General features: G+C 41.6%; 1 non-coding gene across 1 annotated transcript; it reads left to right on the forward strand.

Moving 5' to 3' along the window:
* Positions 1-1,435: 1,435 nt before the first annotated feature.
* On the forward strand, positions 1,436-1,542 carry LOC141699713 (small nucleolar RNA R71). Its single transcript, XR_012566077.1, has one exon. It is a non-coding gene; the product is annotated as a small nucleolar RNA R71 (small nucleolar RNA).
* Positions 1,543-14,468: the final 12,926 nt, after the last annotated feature.

The following is a 14,468-nucleotide window of genomic DNA, read 5'->3' on the forward strand; positions in this document are numbered from 1 at the left end:
GATTATGGGAATCTTCTTATCCTCCTCGAAATCAAGAATTATAAAATCAGCAGGAAGATAAGTCTATCCACCTTGACCAAGACATCCTCCACAATGCCTCGTGGATATGTAATCGAACGGTCGACCAACTGCAAAGTCATATAGGTAGGCTTTAGATCGGGTAAGTATAACTTCTTGAAGATTGACAAAGGCATCAAATTGATGCTGGATACCAAGTCACATAAGTATTTGTCAAATGACACTTTTCCAATGGTGTAAGGAATAGTGAAGCTTCCAGGATCCTTAAGCTTCGGAGGCAACTTCTGTCGCAGCACAGCACTGCATTCCTCCATGAGAGCAACGGTCTCTGAGTCATCAAGCTTCACTTTCTGAAAAAGTATACCTTTCATAAACTTTGCATAACTAGGCATCTGTTCAAGAGCTTCAGCGAAAGGTATGTTGATATGAAGTTTCTTGAACACCTCCAGAAACTTCTCAAACTGCTTATCCAGCTTTTTCTTCTGCAACCTCTTAGGAAAGGGAGGTGGATAGATCTGTTTCTCCCCTGTATTACCCTCAGGAGGAGTGTGTTCAATAGTAGTCTTCCTTGGTTCCACTTTAGCTTCCTTCTGCACTTCTTCTTCAACTACAACTTTTTCATCTGAAACTTGAGAGTGTTCGGGATTTGCAACCTTCCTAGACCTCAATGTAATTGCCTTTACCTGCTCCTTAGCTTCCCTATTTCCTGGCATTTCAGTGTCACTAGGGAGTGTACCACGTTGACGATTTAGCAAGGCATTGGCAATTTGTCCAATTTTGATTTTCCAAGGTCTTGATAGAAATCACTTGGCTCTTGCACATGAGCCTCAACTCCTCCAATTCAGATTTTTCATTAGACTATTACAGTTGAAGTTGTTGCCTTAGTGCATATTACGGTTGCTAAAAACCAGGGGGATTGTACTACTTTGCTGGATACTACTGATAAGGTTGTTGAACCTCATTCTGAGTGTTGCTCCAACTGAATTTGGGATGATTGCGGTTATTAGGATGATAGGTGGCTGGCACAGGTTGCTGCGACCTCTGAAAGTTGCTCACGAACTGAGCTGATTTACTAGAAATAACACACTGCTCCGTCTCATGGGCACCAGCACAAAGCTCACAGACACTAGTGATCTGATTAACTCCATAATTAGCCAAAAAATCCACCTTCATCGTCAAAGCCTTAAGCTGAGCAACTTTAGTCGTAGTTGTATCTAACTCCAGAAATCCTGCTACTTTGCCCTGAGATAGTCTCAAAGTAGGATTCTGGTATTCATTAGCAACCATCAGTTTAATAAATTCATAAGTTTCATCATAGCTTTTAGCCCACAAGGCTCAACCTGATGTTGCATCAAGCATGGGTCTAGAATTAACACCCAAACCATTATAGAATTAGTTAATGATCATCCGGTCAGGCATCCCATGATGAGGACACTTCCTAAGTATCTCTTTATAACTATCCCAAACCTCATATAAAGATTCTCCAGATTGCCGAGCAAATTGAGTAAGTGCGTTTCTGATTGCAGCAGTCTTCGCCATATGAAAGAATTTGATTAAGAATTTTTTAGCAAGATCCTCCCATTTGGTAATAGACCCTGGTGGTAGAGAATATAACCAGCACTAGCTTTATCCCGCAGAGAGAATGGGAAAAGCCTCAACTTAATAGCATCTTCAGAATGTCTATTGAACTTGAAGGTATTGCATATCTCGATGAAATCTATGATGTGCATGTTGGGGTCTTCTGTCGGAGAACCCCCAAACTGAACTGAGTCCTGTATCATCTGAATCATGTTTGACTTGATCTCAAAGGTATTAGTCGAGATGGTTGGTCGAACAATGCTAGACTGAATATCATTGATCTTCGGTTGAGAGTAGTCCATCAAAGACTTTGGATTTGCTTCTGGTTCTCCCATTGCAATAAGAACCTCGTCTTCTTTCTCAATTAAGATCTCTTCATCAACTTTCTCCTCTACTACAACTTCTTCCTCAGCTTGATCCAGTGTTCTCTTACGAGACCGAGAACGCGTATGCGTACACGCTCGCTAGATTACCTGAAACACGTCAAGGAAATAAGTAAGTAACAATGTCCGAGTCACTGAACTTTAATGACCAATGATGACAAACACATAAACTAAAAATTAATACTGAAGTCCCTGGCAGCGGCGCCAAAAACTTGTTAGGGCTAAAAACGCGCTAATATTCACGCAAGTATACGTGATCGCAAGTAGTATAGAATAAATTCTAGTTCGTTCCCACAGGGACTGGTCTAGGTTAATTTCAATCAATGTATTTATGCAACAATGATATGGTTATTATCCAATGCTAAGACGAATAACAAATTGAGGTTGTTTATAACTACAATTAACTAAGAGATTATACTAAAGAACATTATCTAAGAAATTAAAGAGAGTTGAATACTATATGACACAAACATGGGATTCTAACTTCATTCAATAGCCTTTTCATTCTTAACCTTAGCATGTAATGGTGATGACACTAATCAGATAACACGAAACTGATAAATGCCAACTTTCGTTGTACGAATACCATACTACCAGACATCCACAAAAGAGATAGAAGCTGAATATACACCAATTATATTGAGACCCTATATGTCTATAGAATTTGACAACATAACGGTTTAATGCACAAGTTAACTATCGTGATTATATAGGGTAAGTAAGATGGTTAAAATTACCTACGAATCATGCATAACAAATACATGAACCTTTGCTAGCATGGCAAGTTCCAAACCCTTAAATTCATTTTAGCTTCATTAAAGATTAAGACACTATCTTATAAGTTTGCGATGCTCATAAGTCGAATAAGCACAACCAATGCTATGTTATCATACAATCACCACACACTAAGGCATCAAAACAAATTAACTAAAGAAATCCATAAATAAATTCATTAGAACCCCACGATAATGATTAGCTCATAATCGGACTCATCATCAACGTGGGTTCCGATAAAAGCATGGTATAATAAACGTAGTCTTTTTACTTAATAAATAATAAACCAAGTACAAAACAAGAGTATAGGTTCACAAATAAGAAAACTAGCATCCAAAGTTACAACTTAAAACAAAGAATCACAAGTATAAACTAGATCTTCTTCCCCTTGGTTGAATTATGCTCTACGGTCTTCTTACGCCTTCTCCTTAAGCTCTGGTACGTCTTGTTATGAAAAACGACCTTAAGTTATGTTTATATAGCAGCCCATGCAGAGTATAAGTCCATCAATCGGAATCACAAGAGAATCAGGATTCTTTTATCTCGACCTGGCGCGGCCGCGCGCTTGATCGGCGCGGCCGCGCTGAGTTTCCGTTCTTTGAGCGCGGCTGCGCACTATCATAGTGCGGGCGCGCTGACTCTCTGGAGAATTTTTTGATTTCTTCTTTTCTTGCTGATTTGAGTTGGTCTTTTCACGAGCTTTTATTCTGGACATCATCCTAACACCATATTAGCATCAAAATAATGCTAATTCACCTGTATTCCTGATAAATGCCTGAATTGCAAAAACACTACAAAAACACGTTAAAAACACTAACAACTCGAGTACAAAACACCAATTCGAAGCTTTACGGAGCTTTATAAAGTGTCATAATTGCCACTCAATAACTGGACACTCTTTTATTTTCCCTGCTCTCATTCAAAAAAAATCATTCTAATTTGGGTAACCAAATTTTCTCAGGATCTTTCGTGTCATGTATTTTTCTTACTCTACTACCAACCGATACCCTCGGCTTGTCAGTATTGAGATCCACTTTAACTTTGGGTGTTGATCTACGAGTGACAAATTTGGAGCTTAAGTCAGATTTAAAAAATCTGGCATGCATCTTAATTGATGAGGATGAAACCATGTTATTGACACCTTGCTTATTCCTTGGTATACCAAAGGCAGAGTGATAAGGATTTTGCAAGATTGACATGTTATAAATGTTATGACTGAACTCTCTTGACATATTTGACATGACTTTTATAGGCATAGAGGATTCAGGTATATTAGTGACTGACATAGATCTACAATTAGAAGATGAGTGATTAGCATTACCACAGTTACCACAACCTTCTCTTGAGACTTGTTTGTTAGGTGTGTGAAGTATATGCTTGTTAATCTATGCTTTGTCATTCCTGGAATTCCTCCTTTTAATTCCCATCCAAGGTTTCAATTTGTCCTTCAGTTTTCTGCTGAACCAAAAACCTATGCTACTTCGTTTGGTTTTGCTGTTTTCTCTATTTGTAGAGTTCTTGCTTACTGGTTCAGTGAATTTCCTTGACATGTCCAGTAAGCAAGTACCGATACTCTCACTTAAATGATCATCCTTGTTTGTAAATTTTTCTCTTCTTGAAGAACAAAAATAATTTGTTGGTGAGAGGACATCAGTTATAAACTTTTGTTCATAATCATTTTTCTCCCTAATCTCAGCTTCATCACAGACAGTTGTTAGGGCGGAAACACGCGCTAATAATACACGCAAGTATACGCATTCGCAAGTAATATAAAATACTTTCTAGTTCGTTCCCACAGAGACTCGGACTAATTATTGTTCAATTAAACTCACTCACCAATGTATGATTACTTCTCAATGTTAAGACACTAACACTTAGAATTGTTGACTAAATATTAACTACGATTAACTACTTAATTAACCACTTAATTAACACTTCGAATTAACAATATTAAAACACTCATGAGATCACAACTTCATTACTACTTTCTTCAATAGTTATTGTTATTACCCTTAGCATGCAATGGTGATGATATTAATCGAATAACACGAAACTGATAAAAGCCAACTTTCATTGTACTAATACCATTCTACCAAGCATCCATAATTAAGATAGAAGTTGAATAGGCATCAATTATGTTGAGTCCCTATATGTCTACATAAATTGACAACATAATGATTTAAGCACAAGTTATTCTTTTTGATTACACAGGGCGAATAAAACGGTTAGAGTTACCCACTAATCATGCACATCATACATGAACCTATGCTAGCATGGCAAGTTCTAAATCTCGAGATCCACCGTCGCTTCACAAGAGATTAACACCCTATCTTATATGTTCGCGACGCACATAAGACGAATACGCACAACCAATACTAGATATCATACAATCATCACACACTAAGGTATTAAACAATTAACTACAGAATTTCATAGTAAATCCGTTACGACCCCATGATCACGATTAGCCCATGATAGCACTTATCGTCATCATGGGTTCATATGTAAATATGATAAACAAACACAAGAGAATAATAACTAAACTAATTATATTAAACCAGAGTACGTCACAAGAGTAAATAGGTTCAAAAGCAAGAAAACTTGCATCCAACGTTATAACGAAATAAAGAATCACAAGAAAATATGCTTCCTCTTCGTTGCGGTGTGCTAAAACGGTCTTCTTCCTTATCTCCTTCGCTCCTTGCTTAATACCGCGATCCAACCTTGTGAAAACTTCTCCAAATCTACTTATATAATAGTCCCATAAAACTCAGATTACATAGAAGTTGGAAGCCAAACAAAAGTAGAAGTCTAAAACAAATTATCTTTTTTTTCGACCCTGCGCGGCCGCTCAGCATAACTGAGCGGGCGCTCAGGACCCTACTGGAAAATTCCTGAGTTTGCTCCGTTTCTTCGCTGTAATCTGCCCCTTTCTTTCCTCTCGCAATGCTGAACACATGTCAAGGCTTATTCTTGATGATTACTCCTCCAAAATGCAACTATTACCCTGAAATGCACAAACACTAGAAAAACGCATCAAATACACAAAATACTTGATTTCAAGACACCAATTTAAGCTATTTTAAGACGTTCTAAGTGGTATAAAATGCCACTAATCACACCCCCAAACTTAAATCGATGCTTGTCCTCAAGCGTCACAGACTCAAAAACAAATAAAAACATGCATGAATGCAATCTATATGAAATGCAGCGATCTCCCTTACTACGACCAATCCAACCAACTTACAACATCTCAACAAATGTAATTAGGCGACTAAAGATCAATCAAATCATACAAACGAACATACAGCCAGAAACGTGGTGTGTGCAGATGTTTAACAGATATGCTTCGGAACTAGACCAATTATTATGACTCAACTATCATCAAGGCAATCACATGATTATACAAAGAATAAAAATTCTAGGCACAAAGTGACTTATAACACTACGAGAATCATGGAGCTTATTACGAAATCATGTTTTTTATTCGCACAAATAATGCTTATTTGACCGTGCAATGAGTGAGGTCCACAAAAGACTTATACAATGGTATCCATGTAGCGAGCGTTAGGTTAGCAGATCCCGGACTCTAAAAGCCTTAGGTCACTAGGCACAAAGTCCCCTAAGAACTTAATAACTCGAATACCAAAGAGCCCACTCGCGATCAATTATGCATAAACACATACTTCTTTTTTTTCCTTTTTTCTCTTTTTCTATTTTTTTTCCTTTCTTTTTTTTCAAAATTTCTGAGCAAGTGCGTTTCGCTCCATCTTGCTCAACCTTAGACTACTCGCAGAAACCTACGAGCCGGCTACTGGCCAATTGACGCCTAGCCACAACTAGCAACAAATTCCATTTTTACTCCATTTTTTTCTTTTTCATGCCTTTATCACTAAGAACCTATTATCAAATTCTAAGCATAATAAATAGATTAACCTCAAAAATAATCAGATCATAACAACAATCTAGTCCTTAAGCATTCTCTAAGACTTAGTGAAAATACAAGTGCTTCTAGCATGCATATCAACCTACACGACTCAATCATCACTTTAATGCCATCACTACACTCGTATCAACATCACAAATTAGTCGATAAATCATCACAAAAGGGATCATGGCATATGCATGAGCTATATGATATGATAAACAAATAAATCTATATATAAAAAAAACTATATGGCAAAAATTATGCAACTATATGAACTAAACTATCATGAATATGCAGCTATATGACACACACACAAAATATTCCTTAACTACCAAACTTAAAATCTTCACTGTCCCCAGTGAAGGTAGTAGAAAGGAACACAGGGTATACCTACTCGGAGTCATCATCATCATCACCCTCAGTGGGTGGAGTATCAGGCGGCGGGTATGCAGAGTCTTCACCAAAAACTGGCCACTGGATGTCAGCTCCAAGGCCCCGAAAAGCAGTCCCTAATGCAAGGGTGAGCTCCTGAGCAAACCTGCTCTGCGTCTCGTACATGGCATCCATCCGTCGTGACAGCCTCCTATACTGGGCATCAGCCATCCCAGCACCCTCCTGAGCTCTCGAAGAACCAGCCTCATCACGCCTAGGCCTAGCCATAGTAGCACCTTGTGCTGGAATCCCTCCTGGAAGATGATAACCCAGCCCATACTCCTCGGGCTCACCACCGGTCCACTCCTGCATCCCATTCAGAGTCCCAGAATCAATCGGAGCGGCCGGCAACTGCAACTGCTCATGAGACGGCCAGCTCACTCCCACTGCTCGACAAAGCTTCGTGACCGTGGATGCATAAGGGATGTTCATCTGCTTAGCTCCCCTCAAAAACTTCAGAATCCCTTGGTAGATGAACTCACCAAGGTCCACATAGTACTCCTCATTCAGAATTCCCCAAATAACTGTGCTCTCTCAACTGTGACCTCATGTGCATGCAAAGAAGGCAGAATATTAGCACAAATAAACGCATTCCATGCACAGGCATACCTGTTCATAGCGATCGCCGGAAAGTGACATACTCATTAGTTCCTGTCTTGAAGGTCCAAACTGTGCCCGTCCTATAGAGAGTAGCACAAATCAAATCCAAGTCGAAATCCTCAGCAATCTTCTCATTCCAGTTCTCCTCCTCGGGCTTCCTCTCTCGCTGCCCAATCACACGGTGAATCACTACAGGGTGATAATCAACCGTCAGCCCTCGGACCACAGAAAACCCATTCTTCTCGGCCTTCGCATTCGCATAGAACTCGCAAACCACGCTCATCGGTACTGCTTCAGGCGACTCACAGAAAGCTATCCACCCCTTCTCTGCAATCATAGGTAGCAACTCACCATCCCTCCCCGATGGTAAAAACCCTCTCTCCTTCAGAATCGGCTTCCCCAAAACCCTAGCGTACTCCTCCTCCGCAGCTCTGTCATTCAACCGAGGCCTCGCAGCAGTACCCCTCGATGAATCAGCAGCAGAGACTGTGTTGCTGCTATCAATAGTCCTTGCTCTCTTGGGTGCCATTGAATCTGAATAAAAGTGCTTGAGAATAGTGTTTTTGTGTTTGGGAGAGAGTTTGAGTGTAGAAAGTGTGTGGAAGATGTATGGGATAGGTGTATGTATATATAGGGTATGGATTAGGTTAAAATTAGATTAGGAGTGGGTTTGAGGGATAAAATCATGGGGTAATGGGAAAAGAAATCGTGGGTAATGGGGCTGTAATTTATTTTTTTGATTTTCTGATTTTTTTGGATTTTTTATGAACTTAAAAAAAATTCTCACAGTCGACCCCTGAGCGGTCGCTCAACAGAGCTAAGCGGGCGCTCAGGGGGTCTCTGGAAAAAAAATTCGAGCCCGGTTTTTCTGATTTTTTTGTGGTTTTGGATAGGTTATTAACTTCTAAGGGTTCCTGTAACAACAATTCATGGGTTGCCTCCCACGCAGCACTTCTTTTTCGTCATTAGCTTGACTTTGCGTACCTTCCTCAAGTTGACAATAAAATGGCACTAACCACTTCTCGGTGTGCCGTGTCCCCATAGTAGTGCTTCAAACGCTGACCATTAACCTTGAATGCCTGGTCCGGATCATTCTCAAAAATCTCCACCGCTCCATGTGGAAACACAGTTTTGACAATAAAAGGTCCAAACCACCTTGATTTCAACTTCCCAGGAAAAAGTCGGAGACGAGAGTTGAATAAGAGAACTTGTTGCCCCGACACGAATAACTTAGGATGTAGCTTCCTATCGTGCCACCTCTTCACCTTTTCCTTGTACATTTTATTATTCTCGTACGCTTGAAGTCGAAATTCATCAAGTTCATTAAGCTGAAGCATTCTCTTCTTACCAGCTGCATCTAAATCCAGGTTCAACTTTTTCAACGCCCTAAAGGCCTTATGCTCAAGCTCCGCAGGTAAATGACATCCCTTACCATACACCAGTTGAAATGGGGACATACCAAGTGGAGTTTTGTATGCTGTTCTGTAAGCCCAAACAGCTTCATCGAGCTTTAAAGACCAATCCTTCCTTGACGGACAAACAACCTGATAGGGATAAATAAATTAGGATTGTATTATTAAATACTGCATTAATTGTACAAATTGTGGGCTGTTAGACCCAATAAAAAGATATATGATACTCAGACCAGAAAGGTTAAGCCTGATGGACCAGATCAGGCCTGATGGAATAAAAAAGGCCCAAAAGCCCTGATTATTAATTAATTTCGTAATTAATTAATAAGGGAGAAATCAGATGTTGAAAAGAGTCCCGATGAGGATATAAATCCTTAGAAATTAGCCTCAAGGGGACCTAAAAGGATAAGGAATCAGCTTCCTACTTCCTAGGACTCCTAAGTCTATCCTAATTCAGAGGCTTATCCACCAAGTCTCCTATACCAAGTCCAATTCAAGGACTCCCACATCTATATAAGGGGCCTCACCCCACAAATCAGAACTACGTTTTTTGGCTTGATTCTCTAATATATAGAGATACGTAGGCATCTCGTAAAGGCAGATTTGAGCCACGAAACACGAGAGCAGCCATTAAAGGCCTTGAGCTCCCGAATCTTAGTAATAAATACAGCAAATAATAACCTTAGTTTTTTATCCATAACATTTGGCGCCGTCTGTGGGAAAGCAACAACAACCATGGCGAGAACACGGAGAACAACCAGCACTCTGGAGGAGGGAACACCATCAGGGACAACCCAGGTGATTTCATCAACCGTGGAGGTTCCTCCCCATTCAACTTATGCATCTACTCAGGGGGAAGCCCAGACAGGGGCAACTCATCCTCAGCTACAAGGGACAACTCCCCCGATTGTTCAAGGTACGAATCCTCAAGTTCAACAAATACATATACCTGTGAATTCTCGACCCGTCGGGTATGAATATTCAACTATTGTTACTACTAACCCCCCTTATGGGATGCCCCTTTACCCTGAGGTTGGAGGAAGTGGATATGCTGGGCGAAGCGAAGCACGAGGGCGGTCGCCCCCCTATATACGAGGTTTGGATCCTATCCCTGAGGATCGGGAATTTTCTGGTCCATACACTGAGAGAGACTCCGAGTCTTCGGATGATGAAGTGGCCCCGAGAAGGAGGCGTCCTGGAAAAGAGCCAATGGCCGATGGAAGGCAACGCCCCCAAAGCACCCCAGGGGTGAATCCCCAAGAAGTGCAGGAAAAGATCAGGGCTCATGAGGCTGAAATCCAAAGGCTGAGACGTGATTTGGAGGCTCACCAAGCCACCAGATCCCACATACCTCCTAGGGGGAGAAATCCTCCTCCTATCATAGACCTGGATGGTCCGGTAAGAAGAAGGGCTGCTGTCCCAAGAACTGATCCAAGCAATCTCCTTCCCCTTGGAGATCCTGATGATCCAACTCCACCCTTCACAGAAGAGATAATGAATGCCCATATCTCAAGGAAATTCAAGATGCCCACTATCAAAGCCTATGATGGCACGGGAGACCCCGCTAATCATGTTAGGACATTCTCTAATGCACTGCTGCTGCAACCCGTGAACGATGCTATAAAATGTCGGGCCTTTCCTCAAACCCTGTCGGGAATGGCTCAAAGATGGTACAGTCGCCTACCCCCAAATTCTATTGGATCATTCAGAGAATTAAGTCAGGCTTTTATTAAGCAATTCATCAGTGGAAGAGTCCATGAGAAAAGTTCAGCATCTCTTATGAGTCTTGTGCAGGGAGCTAAAGAATCCTTAAGAGATTACTTGAATCGTTTTACAAAGGAGGCTTTAAAAGTCCCAGACCTTGATGATAAGGTAGCCATGATAGCACTGCAACAAGGAACTAGGGATGAGTTTTTCAAGATGTCTTTGGCCAAACGACCCCCTGAGAGCATGTTGCAGCTCCAAGAGAGGGCAGGGAAGTATATCAAGGTTGAAGAAAGTATGAGGAAGACCGTAGTAAGTAATGAGCCCACTGGAGGCAAGAAACGAAAAACTGATTTGGAGTATATCGCTAAGGATAAATATCCTAGAACTGAACAAAACCCTGATTCAACCCCCAAGAAGGGAGGACCTGGGCAAAAGTTCACTGAATACGCTAAGCTGAATGCTCCCAGAAGTCAGATTTTGATGGAGATTGAGAAAGACAGAGATATTCGCTGGCCTAAGCCCTTGAAGGCTGATCCCGCCAAGCTAGATAAGGGCAAGTATTGCAGGTTTCACAAAGATGTTGGCCATGATACCGATGAGTGTAGGCAGTTGAAAGATGAAATTGAGTTTTTGATTCGAAAAGGAAGATTGAACAAGTATACTGGAGATGGAGGAGACAGAAATAGTAATGGAAGGAAAAACTTTGAAGATCGTAGGAGGGACCAAGATGATCAGGGGCGGAATCCCCAACCTAGAGGACCAGTTATAAACACCATTTATGGAGGGCCGAGACCTCGAGGGCCTGTGATAAACACGATCTTTGGAGGTCCAACTGCTGCTGGATTGTCCAAAAATTCCAGAAAGGCATATACTAGAGAGGTTATGCATATTGTTGGAGAAGCCCCGAAGAGGGCCAGGACAGAAGTAACATTGGCTTTTGATGATTCCGACCTTGAGGGTGTGAAGTTTCCCCATGACGACCCGCTGGTCATAACGCCGATAATAGGAAATAGCCCGGTTAAGAGGGTCCTTGTGGATAATGGTGCTTCTGTGGATATCTTGCTCCACGACACCTTTCTAAGGATGGGGTATAACGACTCCCAGTTGACACCAACCGACATGCCGATATATGGATTTGCTGGAGTAGAATGTCCTGTGGAAGGGATAATTAAATTGCCAACCACCATAGGTACGGAGCCAAGGCAAGCAACGCAGATGCTGGATTTTGTGGTAGTAAAGGCTAGTTCAACTTATAATGCTATCATGGGGAGAACAGGGATACATGCCTTCAAGGCAGTCCCCTCTTCCTACCATTCAGTCATGAAGTTTCCCACCCGAAACGGGATTGGAGAAGAGAAAGGAGATCAAAAAATGGCTAGAAGCTGTTATGTGGCCTCCTTGAGGGCAGATGGAGTCGGGGGGCAGGTTCTTCCTATTGAAGATATGGATGTTCGAGAAAATGATGAGAATAGAGGAAGGCCAGCAGAAGAATTGGTTTCGGTTCCTTTAGATCCCAAGAATCCTGAGAGGATGACTTTCATTGGAGCCACATTAGAGGAGCCCCTTAGAGGGAAGTTAGTAAAATTTTTGCAAGAAAATAGTGATGTGTTTGCATGGTCAGCAGCTGATATGCCAGGCATAGACCCGGAGTTAATTACTCACAAGCTAAACGTGGATCCAAGCCGGAAGACAGTGAAACAAAAGAAAAGAAATTTTGCCCCGGAAAGACAAGAGGCTATAAAGCAGGAAGTGGAAAAGCTCTTAAAGGCTGGTTTCATTGAGGAGATTCAATTTCCGGAGTGGTTAGCAAACCCTGTAATGGTGAAGAAGGCTAATGGAAAGTGGAGGATGTGTATAGACTTCACCGATCTGAATGATGCATGCCCCAAAGACTGTTTTCCGCTGCCTAGAATTGATACTTTGATTGATGCTACCGCTGGACATGAGATGCTGAGTTTCATGGATGGGTTTAGCGGATACAACCAGATCAAAATGCATAAGGATGACATTCCAAAGGTATCATTTATCACTGACTTTGGTGTTTACTGTTATCTTGTTATGGCGTTTGGTCTCAAGAATGCAGGAGCCACCTATCAAAGGTTGGTGAATAGAATTTTTAAGGATCTTATTGGTAAGACTATGGAAGTCTATGTTGATGACATGTTAGTCAAGAGTCTAGTAAAGACTGATCATATAGCCCATTTAAGGGAAGCTTTGGAGGTCCTGAGGTACCACAAGATGATGTTGAACCCGACGAAGTGTGCTTTCGGCGTAGGATCTGGAAAGTTCTTGGGATTGATGGTCTCGAAGAGGGGAATTGAGGCAAATCCCGATAAAATAAAGGCGATCCTGGACATGGAACCCCCCAAAACTGTCAAGGATGTTCAGAAGCTCACAGGAAGGGTTGCTGCGTTAGGACGATTCATCTCCAAGTCAGGAGACAAGTGCTTGTCATTTTTCAAGTCACTGAAGAACATCAAAGACTTTGTATGGAATGAGGAAAATCAGAAGGCATTTGAAGAGTTAAAGAAGTATATGGGCCAGGCCCCGTTGTTGGCCAAGCCAGTTCTGAATGAAGTTTTATTTTTGTACTTGGCTGTTTCAGAGAGCGCCTTGAGCGCCGTGTTGGTTAAGGAGGAACTGAAGGTCCAGAAACCCGTATACTATGTCAGCAAAATTTTGCATGGTGCTGAGTTGAATTATTCAGCCATTGAGAAGTTCGCTTTAGCCTTGGTAATGGCTTCAAGAAAGCTGCGTCCTTATTTTCAAGCTCACCAAATTGAAGTGCTAACAAATCAGCCACTGAGAAATATCATTCACAGTCCCAAGGCAAGTGGGAGACTGATTAAATGGGCAATAGAGTTGGGAGAGTTCGATCTCAAGTATAAGCCACGTACGGCCATAAAAGCCCAGGCACTAGCTGACTTCCTGGTGGAATGTACCATACCCAACCAAGAAGTCAGGGGGCAGGAAGATACCATACCTCAAGACAAGGGAGTCGACAATACCATACCTCAAGACAAGGGAGTCGACAATGGGGACAAGGAGAAAGAATATTGGGTTCTCTATTTTGATGGAGCATCAAAAACAAATTCCAGTGGAGCAGGGTTGGTTTTGCAAAGCCCTGATGGATTCTTAATTGAGTATGCCATGAAGCTAGACTTCCCAACAACAAACAATGAGGCAGAGTATGAAGCCCTGATTGCTGGCCTTGGTTTAGCTGGGACACTTAGAGTCAAAAACTTAAAGGTCCGTGGAGACTCGAAGCTGATCATATCCCAGGTAAAGGGAGAATTTGAGGCAAGGGATGATACGATGGCTAAGTATGTTCGCCTAGTAAGGGCTGTGATGACCCAATTTAATGAATGCCATGTTGAACACATTCCAAGGGAAGAAAATGCTAAAGCAGATGCGCTATCAAAGTTTGCTTCATCTGAGATTGAAGAAAGTTCAGGAAGTGTGTACTTCCGTGTTTTGAAGACACGAAGCATAGATGTTAAGCTTGTGGCTCCCGTAGGCTTGGGGACGTCATGGATTGATCCCATCAAGGCTCACATTCAGACCGGTTGGTTGCCAAGCGATGCAATTGAGGCACGGAAGTTAACTGTTCGAGCACTAAGGTACTCTTTGATAGAT

This window comes from Apium graveolens, unplaced genomic scaffold, assembly GCF_009905375.1.
Source record: "Apium graveolens cultivar Ventura unplaced genomic scaffold, ASM990537v1 ctg1128, whole genome shotgun sequence".
Taxonomy (NCBI): domain Eukaryota; kingdom Viridiplantae; phylum Streptophyta; class Magnoliopsida; order Apiales; family Apiaceae; genus Apium; species Apium graveolens.